The sequence below is a fragment of the Pleurodeles waltl genome, chromosome 7, assembly GCF_031143425.1.
Source record: "Pleurodeles waltl isolate 20211129_DDA chromosome 7, aPleWal1.hap1.20221129, whole genome shotgun sequence".
Lineage (NCBI taxonomy): Eukaryota > Metazoa > Chordata > Amphibia > Caudata > Salamandridae > Pleurodeles > Pleurodeles waltl.
In genome coordinates this window covers 965,836,075-965,849,735 of record NC_090446.1, presented here as the reverse complement: position 1 = coordinate 965,849,735, position 13,661 = coordinate 965,836,075, and the positions used below count along the sequence as shown (strand labels likewise).

The 13,661-nt window shown below is 45.1% G+C and overlaps 1 long non-coding RNA gene across 1 annotated transcript in view; it reads left to right on the top strand.

Annotated features, from left to right (window-relative positions):
• The first annotated feature begins 200 nt into the window (after positions 1-200).
• LOC138247346 (uncharacterized) overlaps positions 201-13,661 on the top strand; it is a 40,532-nt gene continuing 27,071 nt past the window's right edge. The window contains exon 1 of the long non-coding RNA XR_011194456.1: positions 201-349. This is a non-coding gene — a long non-coding RNA (uncharacterized lncRNA). The remainder of the gene's footprint in view (positions 350-13,661) is intronic.

The following is a 13,661-nucleotide window of genomic DNA, read 5'->3' as shown; positions in this document are numbered from 1 at the left end:
AGAGGTGCTCGAGAACTGATGCAAAATGTTTCATATACAGATAAAAGGTAGTAGGTGTGCATAGGAACTCTTAGGGAAACCCCAGTTAGACAAAAGCGGTTACAGAGACAATTTAGGTGTATTCAAGTTAAGATGTGAAGTAGTTGATGGAGGTGTTATTATCTTCTATTCTTTCCCTCATTATTTTTAGGAGAGTATTACAATTAACTTTGTCGAAAACCTGGTCCGGGAGAATAAGGCACCTGGAGCTACATTCGTCTACTATCAAGAGGGCATTGTCAATAATTTTAATTATTGCAGTCTCAGTGTTGCAACGTGGCCTGAACCCTGATTGGAATTCAGCAAGGAGGTAATTTTCATATCTCGGCTGTCACCAAACACCTTAGTAGTATTTTAATAAGGAAGGGTAAGTTTGAGACAGAGTGGAAGTTATTTAAATTCTCAAAATATTCTGTTTTTGTTTTTAGTAATGGATGAGGTACTCTGGGTCACTTTCTTGTCCTAGAGAGGCACATGTCATTTTATTAAAGTACAGTATCATGTCTTTGATGAGGATGGTAGGTATGAGTTCTGCCAAATAAGAAGGTGGTCTGGTCTTTAACAAGGTGTTGAGCATCTACATATGAGAAACTTCAATGGAAACTGACCATGTAGTGTCAACTATTAAGACTGGTTCATAGTGGACCAGATGTTTAATGGGGTGGTTGAAAAAGAGTTATTTTTTCTTTACCTTCTCTTCAAATAATTAATGACTGCAGGCGTGTTAGTTTCCATTACACAGTTTCAAAATGTTTTAGGTCCATTTTGGGTTGATTAATCCCTGTTCTAATAGAAATAGAATTGCCTTGAATTATATCCCTGGTGAGGATGTTTTTGCTCCATATGCGTTTAATGACTTTGAGTGATTTTCTTCTCATCTTGTTATTTTCAGCACCACTGTGCTGAACTATTTTAGGGTGTGGCTCACAAAGAAAAGTTGTAAATCTACATTGTTACATGCCTTTCTAACTACAGGTGTAGATTTGCAAATATTGGCTATTCACAAAACTTGCCAGTAACACGTCAGGGAAGTTGCAACATTTGGCTACAACATTTAAGTAACTTTTTTGTTGCAGCATTTCCCAAATGCAGAATTGTAAGCACAGTACAATTATGCATTGTAATAAAGCAAATTTGTAAGGTATAACAGAGATTGAACTACCCACCCCCAAGATCTTGCATGGAATTTACTTTGCTGAAATATTATGCTTCTATGTGTTAATATTATGCAGGAGGAAATACATTTACTATGCCTCTCATTTCTACATTTCTGCATTTATTGAGTCTTGTTTAGCCAACGCAGTCTATCATTTCTGTGTTTTTTTAACTGACTTGAAAGAGGTCTTTATTCAGAAAGACTGATGATAATTGAAAAACTGCAGATTCTCTCACATCTCCCCTGTTCAAGTTATTGTCATAAATGAAGATATGTCCCAGGCCCAGCTTTCCACCCAACTCTGTGAGCCCTCAGCCAGCTCCATGATCCGTATTCTTTCAGGCTCCTCTCCTCTGCTGCATTCTTCTCTGCTGCATTCTTCTTCCTCTTCCTGCTTCTGCACCACTATCTTCTCGAGCCTCTTCCTGCTCTCTTTCCCGCCTTTTTTGCTGCTCCTGCTCACTCCTCTGCTCATTTTGCTGCTGCCTCTGCCCATTTCCCACCTGTTTTCCTAATCTCCACTTCAGTCTTTTCCCCTATGCTTGGTTCTCACCTTATTCCATCATTCTTTTCTGTTCTCTTTTTGCTTTTTCCTGCTCTCTTTGGGTCCTTTTTGTAGGAGGCTGGCCTGGCTTCTAGTGGGTACCTTGTGGTACTTACACCCTGTGCCAGGTCCAGTTATCCCTTATTAGTAGAATAGAGGTGTTTCTAGCAGCTTAGACTGATAGAAGGTAGCTATGGCAAAGCAGCTTAGGCTGAACTAGGAGACATGCAAAGCTCCTACTATACCACTCATATCATATAGCACAATATCATAAGAAAACACAATACACAGAGTTTCTAAAAATAAAGGTACTTTATGTTTATGACAATATGCCAAAAGTATCTCAGTGAGTACCCTCAGTTAGAAGGTAAGTAATATACACAAGTCATATGTACACAAACCCAAAACAGGTAAGTAATAGTAAGAAAAGTAATGCAAACAGTGTAGGATTACAATAGGATGCAATAGGTGAACATAGGTCTAAGGGCAACACAAACCATATACTCCAAAAGTGGAATGTGAATCACGAATGGACCCTAGACCTATGGGAGCTTGTAGAGGGTCGCTGGGACTGTAAGAAAACAGTCAGGGTGTCCAAGATACCCCACCCCAAGACCCTGAAAAGTAGGAGTAAAGTACACCTACTACCCCAATAGGACACAATAGTCGTGATAGGGGGATTCTGCAAGAACCACAAACACCAGCAAAGCACTGAAGACGGATTCCTGGACCTGAGGACCTGCAAGGCAAGGGGACCAAGTCCAAGAGTCGTGATAGTGTTCAGGGGGGGCCAGAGCCCAGGAAACACCGGATGAAGGTGCAAGAAGGCTGCCTCTGGGTGGAATAAGCCAAGGATTCTGCAACAACAAAATGGGCTAGGAACTTCTCCTTTGGATGGAAGATGTCCCACAGTGTGCTGGATGTTGCAGAAGTGTTTCTGGCAGAAATACAACAAACAAGCCTTGCTAGCTGCAAGGGTCGCAGTAGAGGTTTTTGGGTTCTACTGGGGACCAGGAAGGGCCAGGATGTCGCCCCTTGGAAGAGGAGACAGAGGTGGCGCTCAGCAACTCAGAGAGTGTAGTGAATCCTAGTTTGTTTTAACAGGATAGCAGGAGTTAGCTTAGCCGTAGGCTTGTAAACTTGTGCCCCCGTCACCTAGTGACTTTTAACCTACTTAGCTTGCTCTGTCTTAGCCCATTTAATTATTTATTTCCTCTAAGATGGCTGCCTTGTTTATAGTTAGGCCACTTGTTATGAGTTTTATTATCAGTGTCACTGCGCCAAGGCGTCAAGTTTAAACACGAAAGACAAACAAACAGTAGGTGTTCACACTTAGGGATTTTCCCTCTCTATATTTTCGAGGGATTGTTGATATTAATTGCCGTCCCAAGCATGCCTGTTATCTATTGTTTTGGAATACACCTACGTCAGGGGACCTTGTAGATCTATATAAATACATCACACTTTAGGCAGATAATCAGAGGGATTCCGACCAGAGGGTAATAGGGCATATTCCATCTTATATATCTCTTTCATGTATTGCAAAATGGTGGGGGTCTTCATAACAATGACTCTCTTCTACACAATACTTTTACTTGCTATATTCATTATCCTAATCATTGCAGTCCATGCAACTTACCGCAAATTGCAGTTATGTTAAATAAAAAGCTATTATAACTATACTGCATCTGTGTCATTGCCTGTGTTTGTATGAGACATAATATATCTGTGAGAAAAGGGTAATTTCCGTTTAGCCACGACAATCCCTGAGATATCTTATTTGTGAGTCCATGCGTAAACGGCTGCCATAAATCACCTTTTACTATTGTGTTTTTGGTGAGGTGCTGCTAGTGAGCCGGTAAGGTTGGGATGACAGTTGCGACTTGTTGTAGGAAAGGCGCAGTCGCCTACAAACAAAAGTACTGCCATCCTTAAACCAGCAGTCTTGCTCAGAGCAAGAGTCCAAACTACGACATGGCGCCACCAACGATGGTGTTTAGGCACTAATTTACGGATACCCTGACTATCACTGTCTCACAATCAACAGGTACCCTAAGTACCATTATACGGAGACGTCCGTGGTCTTTGGGAGAATCCTCCTCAGCTGAACAGGTAACACCTAATTAAGCTATAGGTTGTTCGAGCTCGAACTCATAAAAAGGAAAAACTTCCCTTATTTGGTGTTCCGTTTCTCTAAACAACTATGGCTAATACCATAGACATTCCTGCAAATGCTAGATATGCACTTACACAACATTTATTAGTGCATGGCCTTACAGAAGAGGGTGGGGATGTTACTCTGATAATAGAAGCAACTGAAGCATACCAAACAGAAACGTTTTACTGTTGGGTCACCTTTCCTGAGGCTGACCAAAGAACGCACACATTTCACACATATGAAATTGCGAACGTGCCTGAACGGTACGAAGCTTACCAGTATCATGAAATATCACTCACATATCAAGAGCATCAAAACTGGTTTGAAGGCGCCCTACCACATGTACTACGAAGAGTGAGGCTAGGTCCTTTAAGTAATGAGGGCCCTACGTGGCCTATGTTTGCCACATATACACCTCACCCAGGCATACAGAATATGCCGATCGCAGATTTACGAGTATTATATAATGAATTAGTGGCATTATATAGACGATTGGTTCAGTTCGTAATGCGAACATTGAACACAACACCAGCGCGTCCAGCACCGCCAGTAGCTGGTGGTTATCAATTGGCTACTGGGATTAATCCACAAACAGTGCATACTATTATGGGTAAAGTGCCCACGGAACGGGAAAAAATACTGTTCTGGATTGCCCAGAAAACTAATCAGCTGGAAGCTGTGTTTCCCCATACGGGACCACAGGAAAAACATAGGCTGCTCACTATGTGCTTGCCGTTTGGGATGGTTCCCTCTGTGGATGACTGCGCCACATGGGGCACAGTCTTCGCTGCCGTTTATACTACCACACATGGTACCCCGACACTTGCCAATTTACCGGAAGTGTTAAAACAAATACAAAATGAACATGGGGCTGCACCGGCCCTGGATCTGGGGATGAAATTGATGCGTAACTTTGACGCCGTCTCCTCAATAATACTGAGTAATATTAAAGGGGAAGAGGTGGCACTGGCAATACGCCAGTGTCTCCGGGAAACTCCAAATCTGGAACAAGAAAGACAGCTACCGAAAATTATTTCCGATACCTATACTAGTGTAGGACGGGATAGTTTGGGAGCCAAACCTAAAAATATGGAATTACCGTGTACCACCCATAAGGAAGGTACGAAGCAGGCACAAGAGGGCACTAAAAAGCGCTGGGACAAACAAAAAGATTTCAAAGACAAAAGAAATAAGAGAGCTGATTCTCCACATCCGGAGTACTCCAAAAGGAGGTATAATCTTAGAAATAGGGAGAACATTAGGACTCCAGACAGATATACTGATTCACGTCCCTCTCGTTCCTTTCAGGACGCACCGGATAAACGTAGCGAGAGAGGGGGCCGTCAAGATCGACATCCGGAATACGTGAAAGAAAAGAAAGACTCACCACAGTCTGCCATTAAAAAAGTAGAAAAAACTCCTTAGCAAAAGCCGCAGTTTAAAAAGAAGAAAGTGGCAGCACTGACAGTTAAAAATGCCAGTAGTATTGAGAACACTGTTGAGGAACAAGAAGTGGGCCGTAACTCTGTTGGACAGCGCGGCAGAGGTCACGATATGTCGCCAGAGTCTGAAAGATCATCTGGATGCGACAGCAACTAGCGATTACATCGCGGTTGAGACAGCGGATGGCCACGTTCTCCCACCCGATAGGGTTTATGATTTAACAATTCAGATAGAGGGTGACGTGGAATGAGTTATTAGTGTAATAAGCAGGCAGCACCTGCAGAAGTACCGGAGCAGGCACTTAGAAGATTTGTGAACCGGAGCTGGACAGAGTCAAAAAGGAGGGTCCCACGACGTCAGAGTCCAGCTCAGAGGGTTGAGCACTGCAGGACGGAGTGCTGGGGACCCAAGCTAGGCTGTGCACAAAGGAATCCTTGGAGAAGTGCACAGAAGCCGGAGCAGCTGCAAATCACGCAGTACACAGGTTTGCAGTCTAGCGTGGGGAGGCAAGGACTTACCTCCACTAAACTTGGACTGAAGTATCACTGGACTGTGGGGGTCACTTGGATATAGCTCCTGTGTTCCAGGGACCATGCTCGTCGCGATGAGAGGGGACCCAGCGGACTGGTGATGCACAAGTTTGGTGCCTGCATTAGCAGGGGGAAGACTCCGTCAACCCACAGGAGATTTCTTCTGGATTTCCAGTGCAGGGTGAAGGCAGACAGCCCTCAGAGCATGCACTACCAGGAAGCAGTCGAGAAAGCCGGCAGGATTAGGGGCTACAATGTTGCTGGTAGTCGTCTTGCTACTTTGTTGCGGTTTTGCAGGCGTCCTGGAGCAGTCAGCGGTCGATCCTTGGCAGAAGTTGAAGAGGGAAGTGCAAAGGAACTCTGGTGAGCTCTTGCATTCGTTATCTGAAGAATACCCCAGAGGAGAGACCCTAAATAGCCAGAAAAGGAGGTTTGGCTACCAAGAAAGGAGCATTGGCTACCAAGAAAGGTAAGAGCCTATCAGAGGGGGTCTCTGAGGTCACCTGCTGGCACTGGCCACTCAGAGCAGTCCAGTGTGCCCCCAACACCTCTGTTTCCAAGATGGCAGAGGTCTGGGACACACTGGAGGAGCTCTGGGCACCTCCCCGGGGAGGTACTGGTCAGGGGAGTGGTCACTCCCCTTTCCTTTGTCCCGTTTCGCGCCATAGCAGGGCTGGGGGATCTCTGAACCAGTGTAGACTGGCTTATGCAGAGATGGGCACCATCTGTGCCCATCAAAGCATTTCCAGAGGCTGGGGGAGGCTACTCCTCCCCAGCCCTTCACACCTATTTCCAAAGGGAGAGGGTGTACCACCCTCTCTCAGAGGAAATCCTTTGTTCTGCCTTCCTGGTCTGGGGCTGCCCAGACCCCAGGAGGGCAGAATCCTGCTTGAGGGGTTGGCAGCAGCTGCAGTGGAAACCCCGGAAAGGCAGTTTGGCAGTACCCGGGTTCTGTGCTAGAGACCCGGGGGATCATGGAATTGTCACCCCAATACCAGAATGGTATTGGGGTGACAATTCCATGATCTTAGACATGTTACATGGCCATGTTCGGAGTTACCATTGTGACGCTATACATAGGTAGTGACCTATGTATAGTGCACGCGTGTAAAGGTGTCCCCGCACTCACAAAGTCTGGGGAATTTGCCCTGAACAATGTGGGGGCACCTTGGCTAGTGCCAGGTTGCCCACACACTAAGTAACTTGGCACCCAACCTTCACCAAGTGAGGGTTAGATATATAGGTGACTTATAAGTAACTTATGTGCAGTGAAAAATGGCGGTGAAATAACGTAAACGTTATTTCACTCAGGCTGCAGTGGCAGGCCTGTGTAAGAATTGCCTGAGCTCCCTATGGGTGGCAAAAGAAATGCTGCAGCCCATAGAGATCTCCTGGAACCCCAATACCCTGGGTACCTAAGTACCATATACCAGGGAATTATATGGGTGTACCTGTGTGCCAATGAGAATTGGTAAATTTAGTCACTAGCCTGCAGTGACAAATTTAGAAAGCATTGAGGCATAAACACTGAGGTTCTGGTTAGCAGAGCCTCAGTGATACAGTTAGGCACCACACAGGGAACACATACAGGGCACATACGATGAGCACTGGGGTCCTGCCTAGCAGGATCCCAGTGACACAAGGGCTAAAACAAACATACATACAGTGAAAATGGGGGTAACATGCCTGGCAAGATGGTACTTTCCTACACTTTTGATCTGCTTTTGCTGCTTCCTCTTTTTACCCTTTTCCCACTCCTTTCTCCCACTCCTGCCTCCTTTCATCACCCCCTCTCTTTCCTGCCTTTTTGCCAGTGCTGTGCGCTACCTCCTAGTGCTCCTCCCTCCTCCCACGACCTACTTAGTAGCGGCTGCAGTGCAGCCACACCGGATGCGCAGAGTGGGCCCACTGATACCGTGCCCAAGGCCACAATGCCCCAAAGGCAAGCCCATTTGCCTCTGTCAATGCCTACACCATGCCCAGCGCCAAAAACCTTGGTCCAACCACCATCCACAACTACATTTTTACCATCCTCTGAACCCTGGACGCCACCACAAACCCTGCCACTGCGTCGCACCACACTCCACGGTAGAACCTTTCACCTGCATCCTCTGCCACTTAACCTGCCACGACATGCACACCCCAACCCCTCTCAGCAACACCCAGCCTACTCAACACACAACACCAGCTACCCATCACCAGCTCGCATGCACGCTGCTCAACACTCACTCAGTCAACAAACATGCCACCAAGGTCTGGGGCCTTATCGGCACTCTTGAACAACATTCGCCTCGCCCAAATTGTACAAGGCCATGCACATTGCAAGACACATTCTCGACCCCATATTCACCTCAGCAACTACATCAAATACAGCCAGACCACTGAACTCACATGGACCGACCACACAATCCTCTACTTCGTCATCACGACCCCCATAACCTCCCAGCGATGCAACTCAACGCCACCCGTCGCAGTTGGATAAAGGATTCAGAGACCGAATGACCAAGGCCTTTACCCTACACCTGCCCAATCACCACACCAATGTGAACCAGGATGTAGAAGCTTCAATACATGGATCACTGACTGTGCTGACATCTTCGCTCCCATTAAGAACAAGAAACACAGAAGATCCACCATCCAAGTCAGCTGTTACACCGAGGATCTCAGGACAGCCAAGCCCACTGCAAGCACCTTGAGAGAAGGTGGTGCACCAACAAAGAGCCAGCTGGCAAAACCGCCTACAAATCAGCACTCGACCTATACCACCACCAACTACGTGACATGAAAAAAAAAAGTCCTGCCATCGTGCATTGAAGCTAACCCCAACATCAGTAAAGAGCTCTTCTGCATAGTCAAAAAATTACCCACCCGCAAAGGCAACAATCAACATCTCTCCCTTATAGGACCTATGTGATAGCCTTGGAGATTTCTTCCACAACAAAATTGCCGTAATCAACAGGAACTTCAACCCCCAACTCAATTCTAAAGACTTTTTCAACAGCCATACCTCCATACACATGACCATCCCAAGGTTAATCACTATCACCCTGATGAAATCTATCCACTCAGGGGACCCATCTGACCCATGCCCCTATCACATCTTCAACCTAGGAGCATCCAAAATTGGCCTCAAATTTTCCGCCCTACTTAACACTTCACTGGATTCTGCTACCTTCCCAGAAGACTGGAAGCAAACAGAAATCAAACCCCTGCTGAAGAAACCTTCAGCTGACCTAAAAAAACTCAGCAACTACAGACCCATCTCAGTGCTCCCTTTCCGGGCCAAAGTCATTGATAATGCTATCAACCAACAACTCACCATCTACCTCAAACACAATCACCTCCTGGATGACTCCCAGTCGGATTCCATAGCAACCACAGCACCAAGACAGTCCTGATCGCAGGCACAGACAACATCCGGGCCCTCCTCAACAAAGGAGACACAGCTACCCTTATCCTCCTCGAATGTCTAACTGCACACCAGAGGTAACAGTGATAATCCACAGATGAAATCTATTTTTCAATGAGAGCCTCAAGAAGTTGCTCAGCTACGATTCCTGTCCTGCCATGTTTTCCAGGTTCATGCATGATGAGCTGTTCCAGACCAGGGTTTTTCTTTGCATTCTGGGACTAGTAGTCTTATTTTGTTTTAGATAAGAGGTTCACTATTGTTTTAGCCAATAATCATAACCATCCTCTGCTGTAATTAAGGTCAATGGGAAGATACAATTCCCTCTTTTTCTGACTTTAAGAGCTAGAGTTAACAACACTTTTCACTGGTGTTAAGTCACCAAAAGTGATGCAAACAGCTGCAAAGTGTTGATTTAAGAATTGTTTTGGAATGTTGCCTAAAAGTAACACAAAGCAATGCTTTGCACTGCTTTGTGTCAAGGGGGCATCTCATAGGTACTACGTGGACGTTACATGCAGCCACCCATGGTTTTTGACTCAAAGCATTATCTACTGATATTTGTAAACATGGCTATGCACCAAAAATGTGCCTCCTTGAGGCAGGTACAAAGAAGGAGAAAAGTTTTCTTTCCCCAAAACTTTTTTAACTTTTCATGTGTCTTGTTGTGCCCTCATATAAGGATCCACAGGTAAGTGAACACATTGATATGATGGCTTACTAGCCTATTCTTTATTACTGAATTACCCTCTGTCATTGTACCTCGACTTTTGGGGGAGCTTGTCTCTACCCATGCTGTCCCTGGTCTCCTCTAACCTGCGCTGTAGTGCTACTCCCCACAATACTGTCCAGTTTCCTGGCTGTGGACCTTGGGAGGACTCTGCCTGTAAGATCATAATGTCTCCACGACATGTACTGCATTGTACAGCACACATACAAAAAAGTGGGTGTTGGACTTTTGCCCTTTTTCAGGGTCATCCCCAATCTTTTTGTCTCCTGCCATTTTTTCTGACCTGTTGGTGTTGGCTTTTGAACTCTGAGCACTTTACCACTTTTAACCAGTGCTCAAGTGCATATGCTCTCTGTGTAAATTGTTTGGTTGATTGGTTTATCCATGATTGGCATATTTGATTTACTAAGTAAGTCCCTAGTACAGTGCACTAGAGGTGCCCAGGGCCTGTAAATCAAATGCTACTAGTGGGCCTGCATCACTGGTTGTGCCACCCACATTAGTAACTTTGTAATCCTGTCTTAGACCTGCCACTGCAGTGTCTGTGTGTGCAGTTTTAACTGTAAATTCGACTTGGCAAGTGTACCCACTTGCCAGGCCCAAACCTTCCCTTTTCTTACATGTAAGGCATCCCTAAGGTAAGCCCTAGGTAGCCCCACGGGCAGGGTGCATTACTATCCCGAGGTAGGACATATAGTAATGTGTTTTATATGTCTTAACAGTGAAATATTGCTAAATTTGTTTTTCACTGTTCCAAGGCCTGTCCCTCTCATAGGTTAACATGGGGGCTACCTTTAAATATGACTAAAGTGTAGATTCCCTTTGGGAGTGGATGGACATATGGAGTTTGGTGTCTCTGAGCACACAATTTAAAAATACATCTTTTAGTAAAGTTGATTTTAAGATTGTTTGTTTGAAAATGCCACTTTTAGAAAGTGAGCATTTCCTTGCTTATACCATTTCTGTGACTCTGCCTGTTTGTGGATTCCCTGTCTGGGTCAGTGACACAAAGGGAGCTGGGATGTAGTCTGCATTTCCTGATGATCCATCTGTGCTAGGAGGGAGGGGAGGAGTGGTCACTTACACCTGAAAGGGCTGTGCCTGCCCTCACACAGTGCAGTCTCCAACCCCCTGGTGAGTGTCTGGGGCCTGGCCTGGGCAAGGCAAGATTTCACAATCAAGAGAGACTTTGCATTGAAGTAGGCCTACTTCAAAGGAGAAAATGAGTGTAAGAAGGGCACCACAGACTTTAGAACTCTTCTGGAAACCAAGAGGAACCTCTACCTGGAGAAGAGCTGAGGAAGAAGAGCTGCCCTGCCTATGACTGTGCTTTGTGGAGCTATCCTGCAGTTACTGCTTCTGCCAGAGTAAGAGGGCCAAGACTGGACTTTGTGTGCCTTCCATCTTGTGAAGATCTCCAAGGGCTTGATTTAGAGCTTGCCTCCTGTTATTTGAAGTCTCAGGGACAGCAAAGACTTATCTCTGCCAGCACCTGGAGTCTCTGGAGAGACTCCTACTCTGCCAAGTGGTGCCCATCCAGTTCCTGGGACCCTGAAAGGAGAAGCTGGCAGCCTAAGAGGAAGAAATCCATGCACAGAATGCCGTGTGGGGAAAAGATCGACGCAGCTCCGATCTGCGGCTGAAAATTTGACACGCTGCCGGCTTCGTGGCTGAAATTCGACGCTCGCCTGCAATGTGACCCAAAGATCAGCACCCGGGGTTGGTGAAATGACGCACAGCATCGCTGACGGAGGTTGGTGAGATCGTAGCCCACGCTGCGTGGTTTTGGGATCATTGTGCGGCTGGATTTCCGACGCAAACACCGCTGGCCATGTAAAAACAACTCTGGGCCTGCCCGGACCCGAGAGTGCCGACCTGATCGACGCATCGCTCTCCTGCGGAGAGAAGAAACTACACGCCTGACCTGACGAAAGGAGAAACGACGCAAGGTCTCGTTTGTGTGTGAAATCGACGCATCGCAAGCGCTTTTTGACGCACACTCACCCGTGCGGGGTTATTTTTGACGCACCCAAGGTACATCTTCACGCTAACAGTGTTCATGTGTGTTTAAAATTACATAAAGACTCTTTTTACATTTTTGGTGATAACTTGACTTGTGTATTGTGGATTTTTGTTGTTTTGGTCTTGTTTTGTTCAGATAAATATTTTCTATTTTTCTAAACCTGTGTTGTGTCATTTTGTAGTGTTTTCATTAAGTTACTGTGTGTGTTGGTATGAATACTTTACACCTAGCACTTTAGCCTGCTGCTCGTGCCAAGCTACCAAGAGGGTAAGCAGAGGTTAGCTGAGGGTGATTCTCTTTTACCTAGACTAGAGTGAGGGTCTTTGCTTGGACAGGGGGGGTAACCTGACAGCCCACCAAAGACCCCATTTCTATCAGTAGGAACATTTTAAATGGCAGTTTAAGCATCAAATTATGTACTGAAAGATACCCTTCCAGTAAAAAACCTGTTCTAAACTCATACACCTCTGAGCTATAGTACAAAGATGAGCAAATCGTGCTAATGTAAAGCTAGCTGCACACAAGTTCTGGTTGAATACTTTATTTCTCGAAATGCCCTACACAGGTACAGCAAGAAGTCAAACCGTCCTTCACCTCCTGTGGCATGCACTCTAATCCATATAGAATCCTCCTTCACATTCCATTCCAATAAAGAACATACAGTGCCTTATACGGTGTCCCCAACAGGCCATACAAGCCATAATACATCACTACACTTCTTTCCCCTTAAAAAAAAAAAAAAAAAAAGGCTTCAAACTTGCTCAAAGAGATCTTTGTTTGAATTAACAACACTATATACTATAAGCAAATAAATATAGCAGCATTATAAATAATCCAAACAAGGTATCAATCAAAACACATAATATACATAAACTGGAAAAAAATATGTATGATAAATATACCTATCTCACTCGCAAACACAGTCATCCAATTTCTTTGGTCTGTTTAACATCCAGCCTTGTTTACTAATTGTACTTCCTGTGCCAAGGACAGGTGTGATTACATCCGATGGTCCAGTTTCACTTTCCTATTACCACCTGTATCAAACCCCGTTCATAGCCCTGGTTCATTTCTCCTGCATTCCTGTTGTACCTGATATTCAGTATCTTGTTGGTGTTGGTCATGCATATTTACCACATCCTTCCTTGCATCCTCCATCCATTCTAACTTCTTCCTCTCACTCATTTGCTCCTCTTACAGTGCCGCATCTCTTCCATCTCCTTTGCACAAGGAAAATGAACCTAGATACCACACCTTTTTGTCACTTAGTAATGTGGAATTCTAAAATATTCTTTTAACCGTCAAGGGTTCTGAGTATCTGCTCTGATCCTTTCTCACTCATTCACCAATTCCAGTCTGACATGGCTTACAACCATGTTTTTCATCATAGTATTTTTTTAACATGCCTTGGGCTTTGGATAACTTTTCCGTAACCCTCCTAGGAGAGTAAGCCAACTTCTTTGAAATTTCCATCCAGCCCACATTGTCCTTACAAAAAGGTGTATGCCCCCTCATCAATTCAAAAGGACTACATTCTGTGAAATCATTAGGTGTAATCCTATAGGACCATACTATACAATTAGCTCCAACCTCCACTTTTATTGATTGCCACTTGCCAATAAGATAATA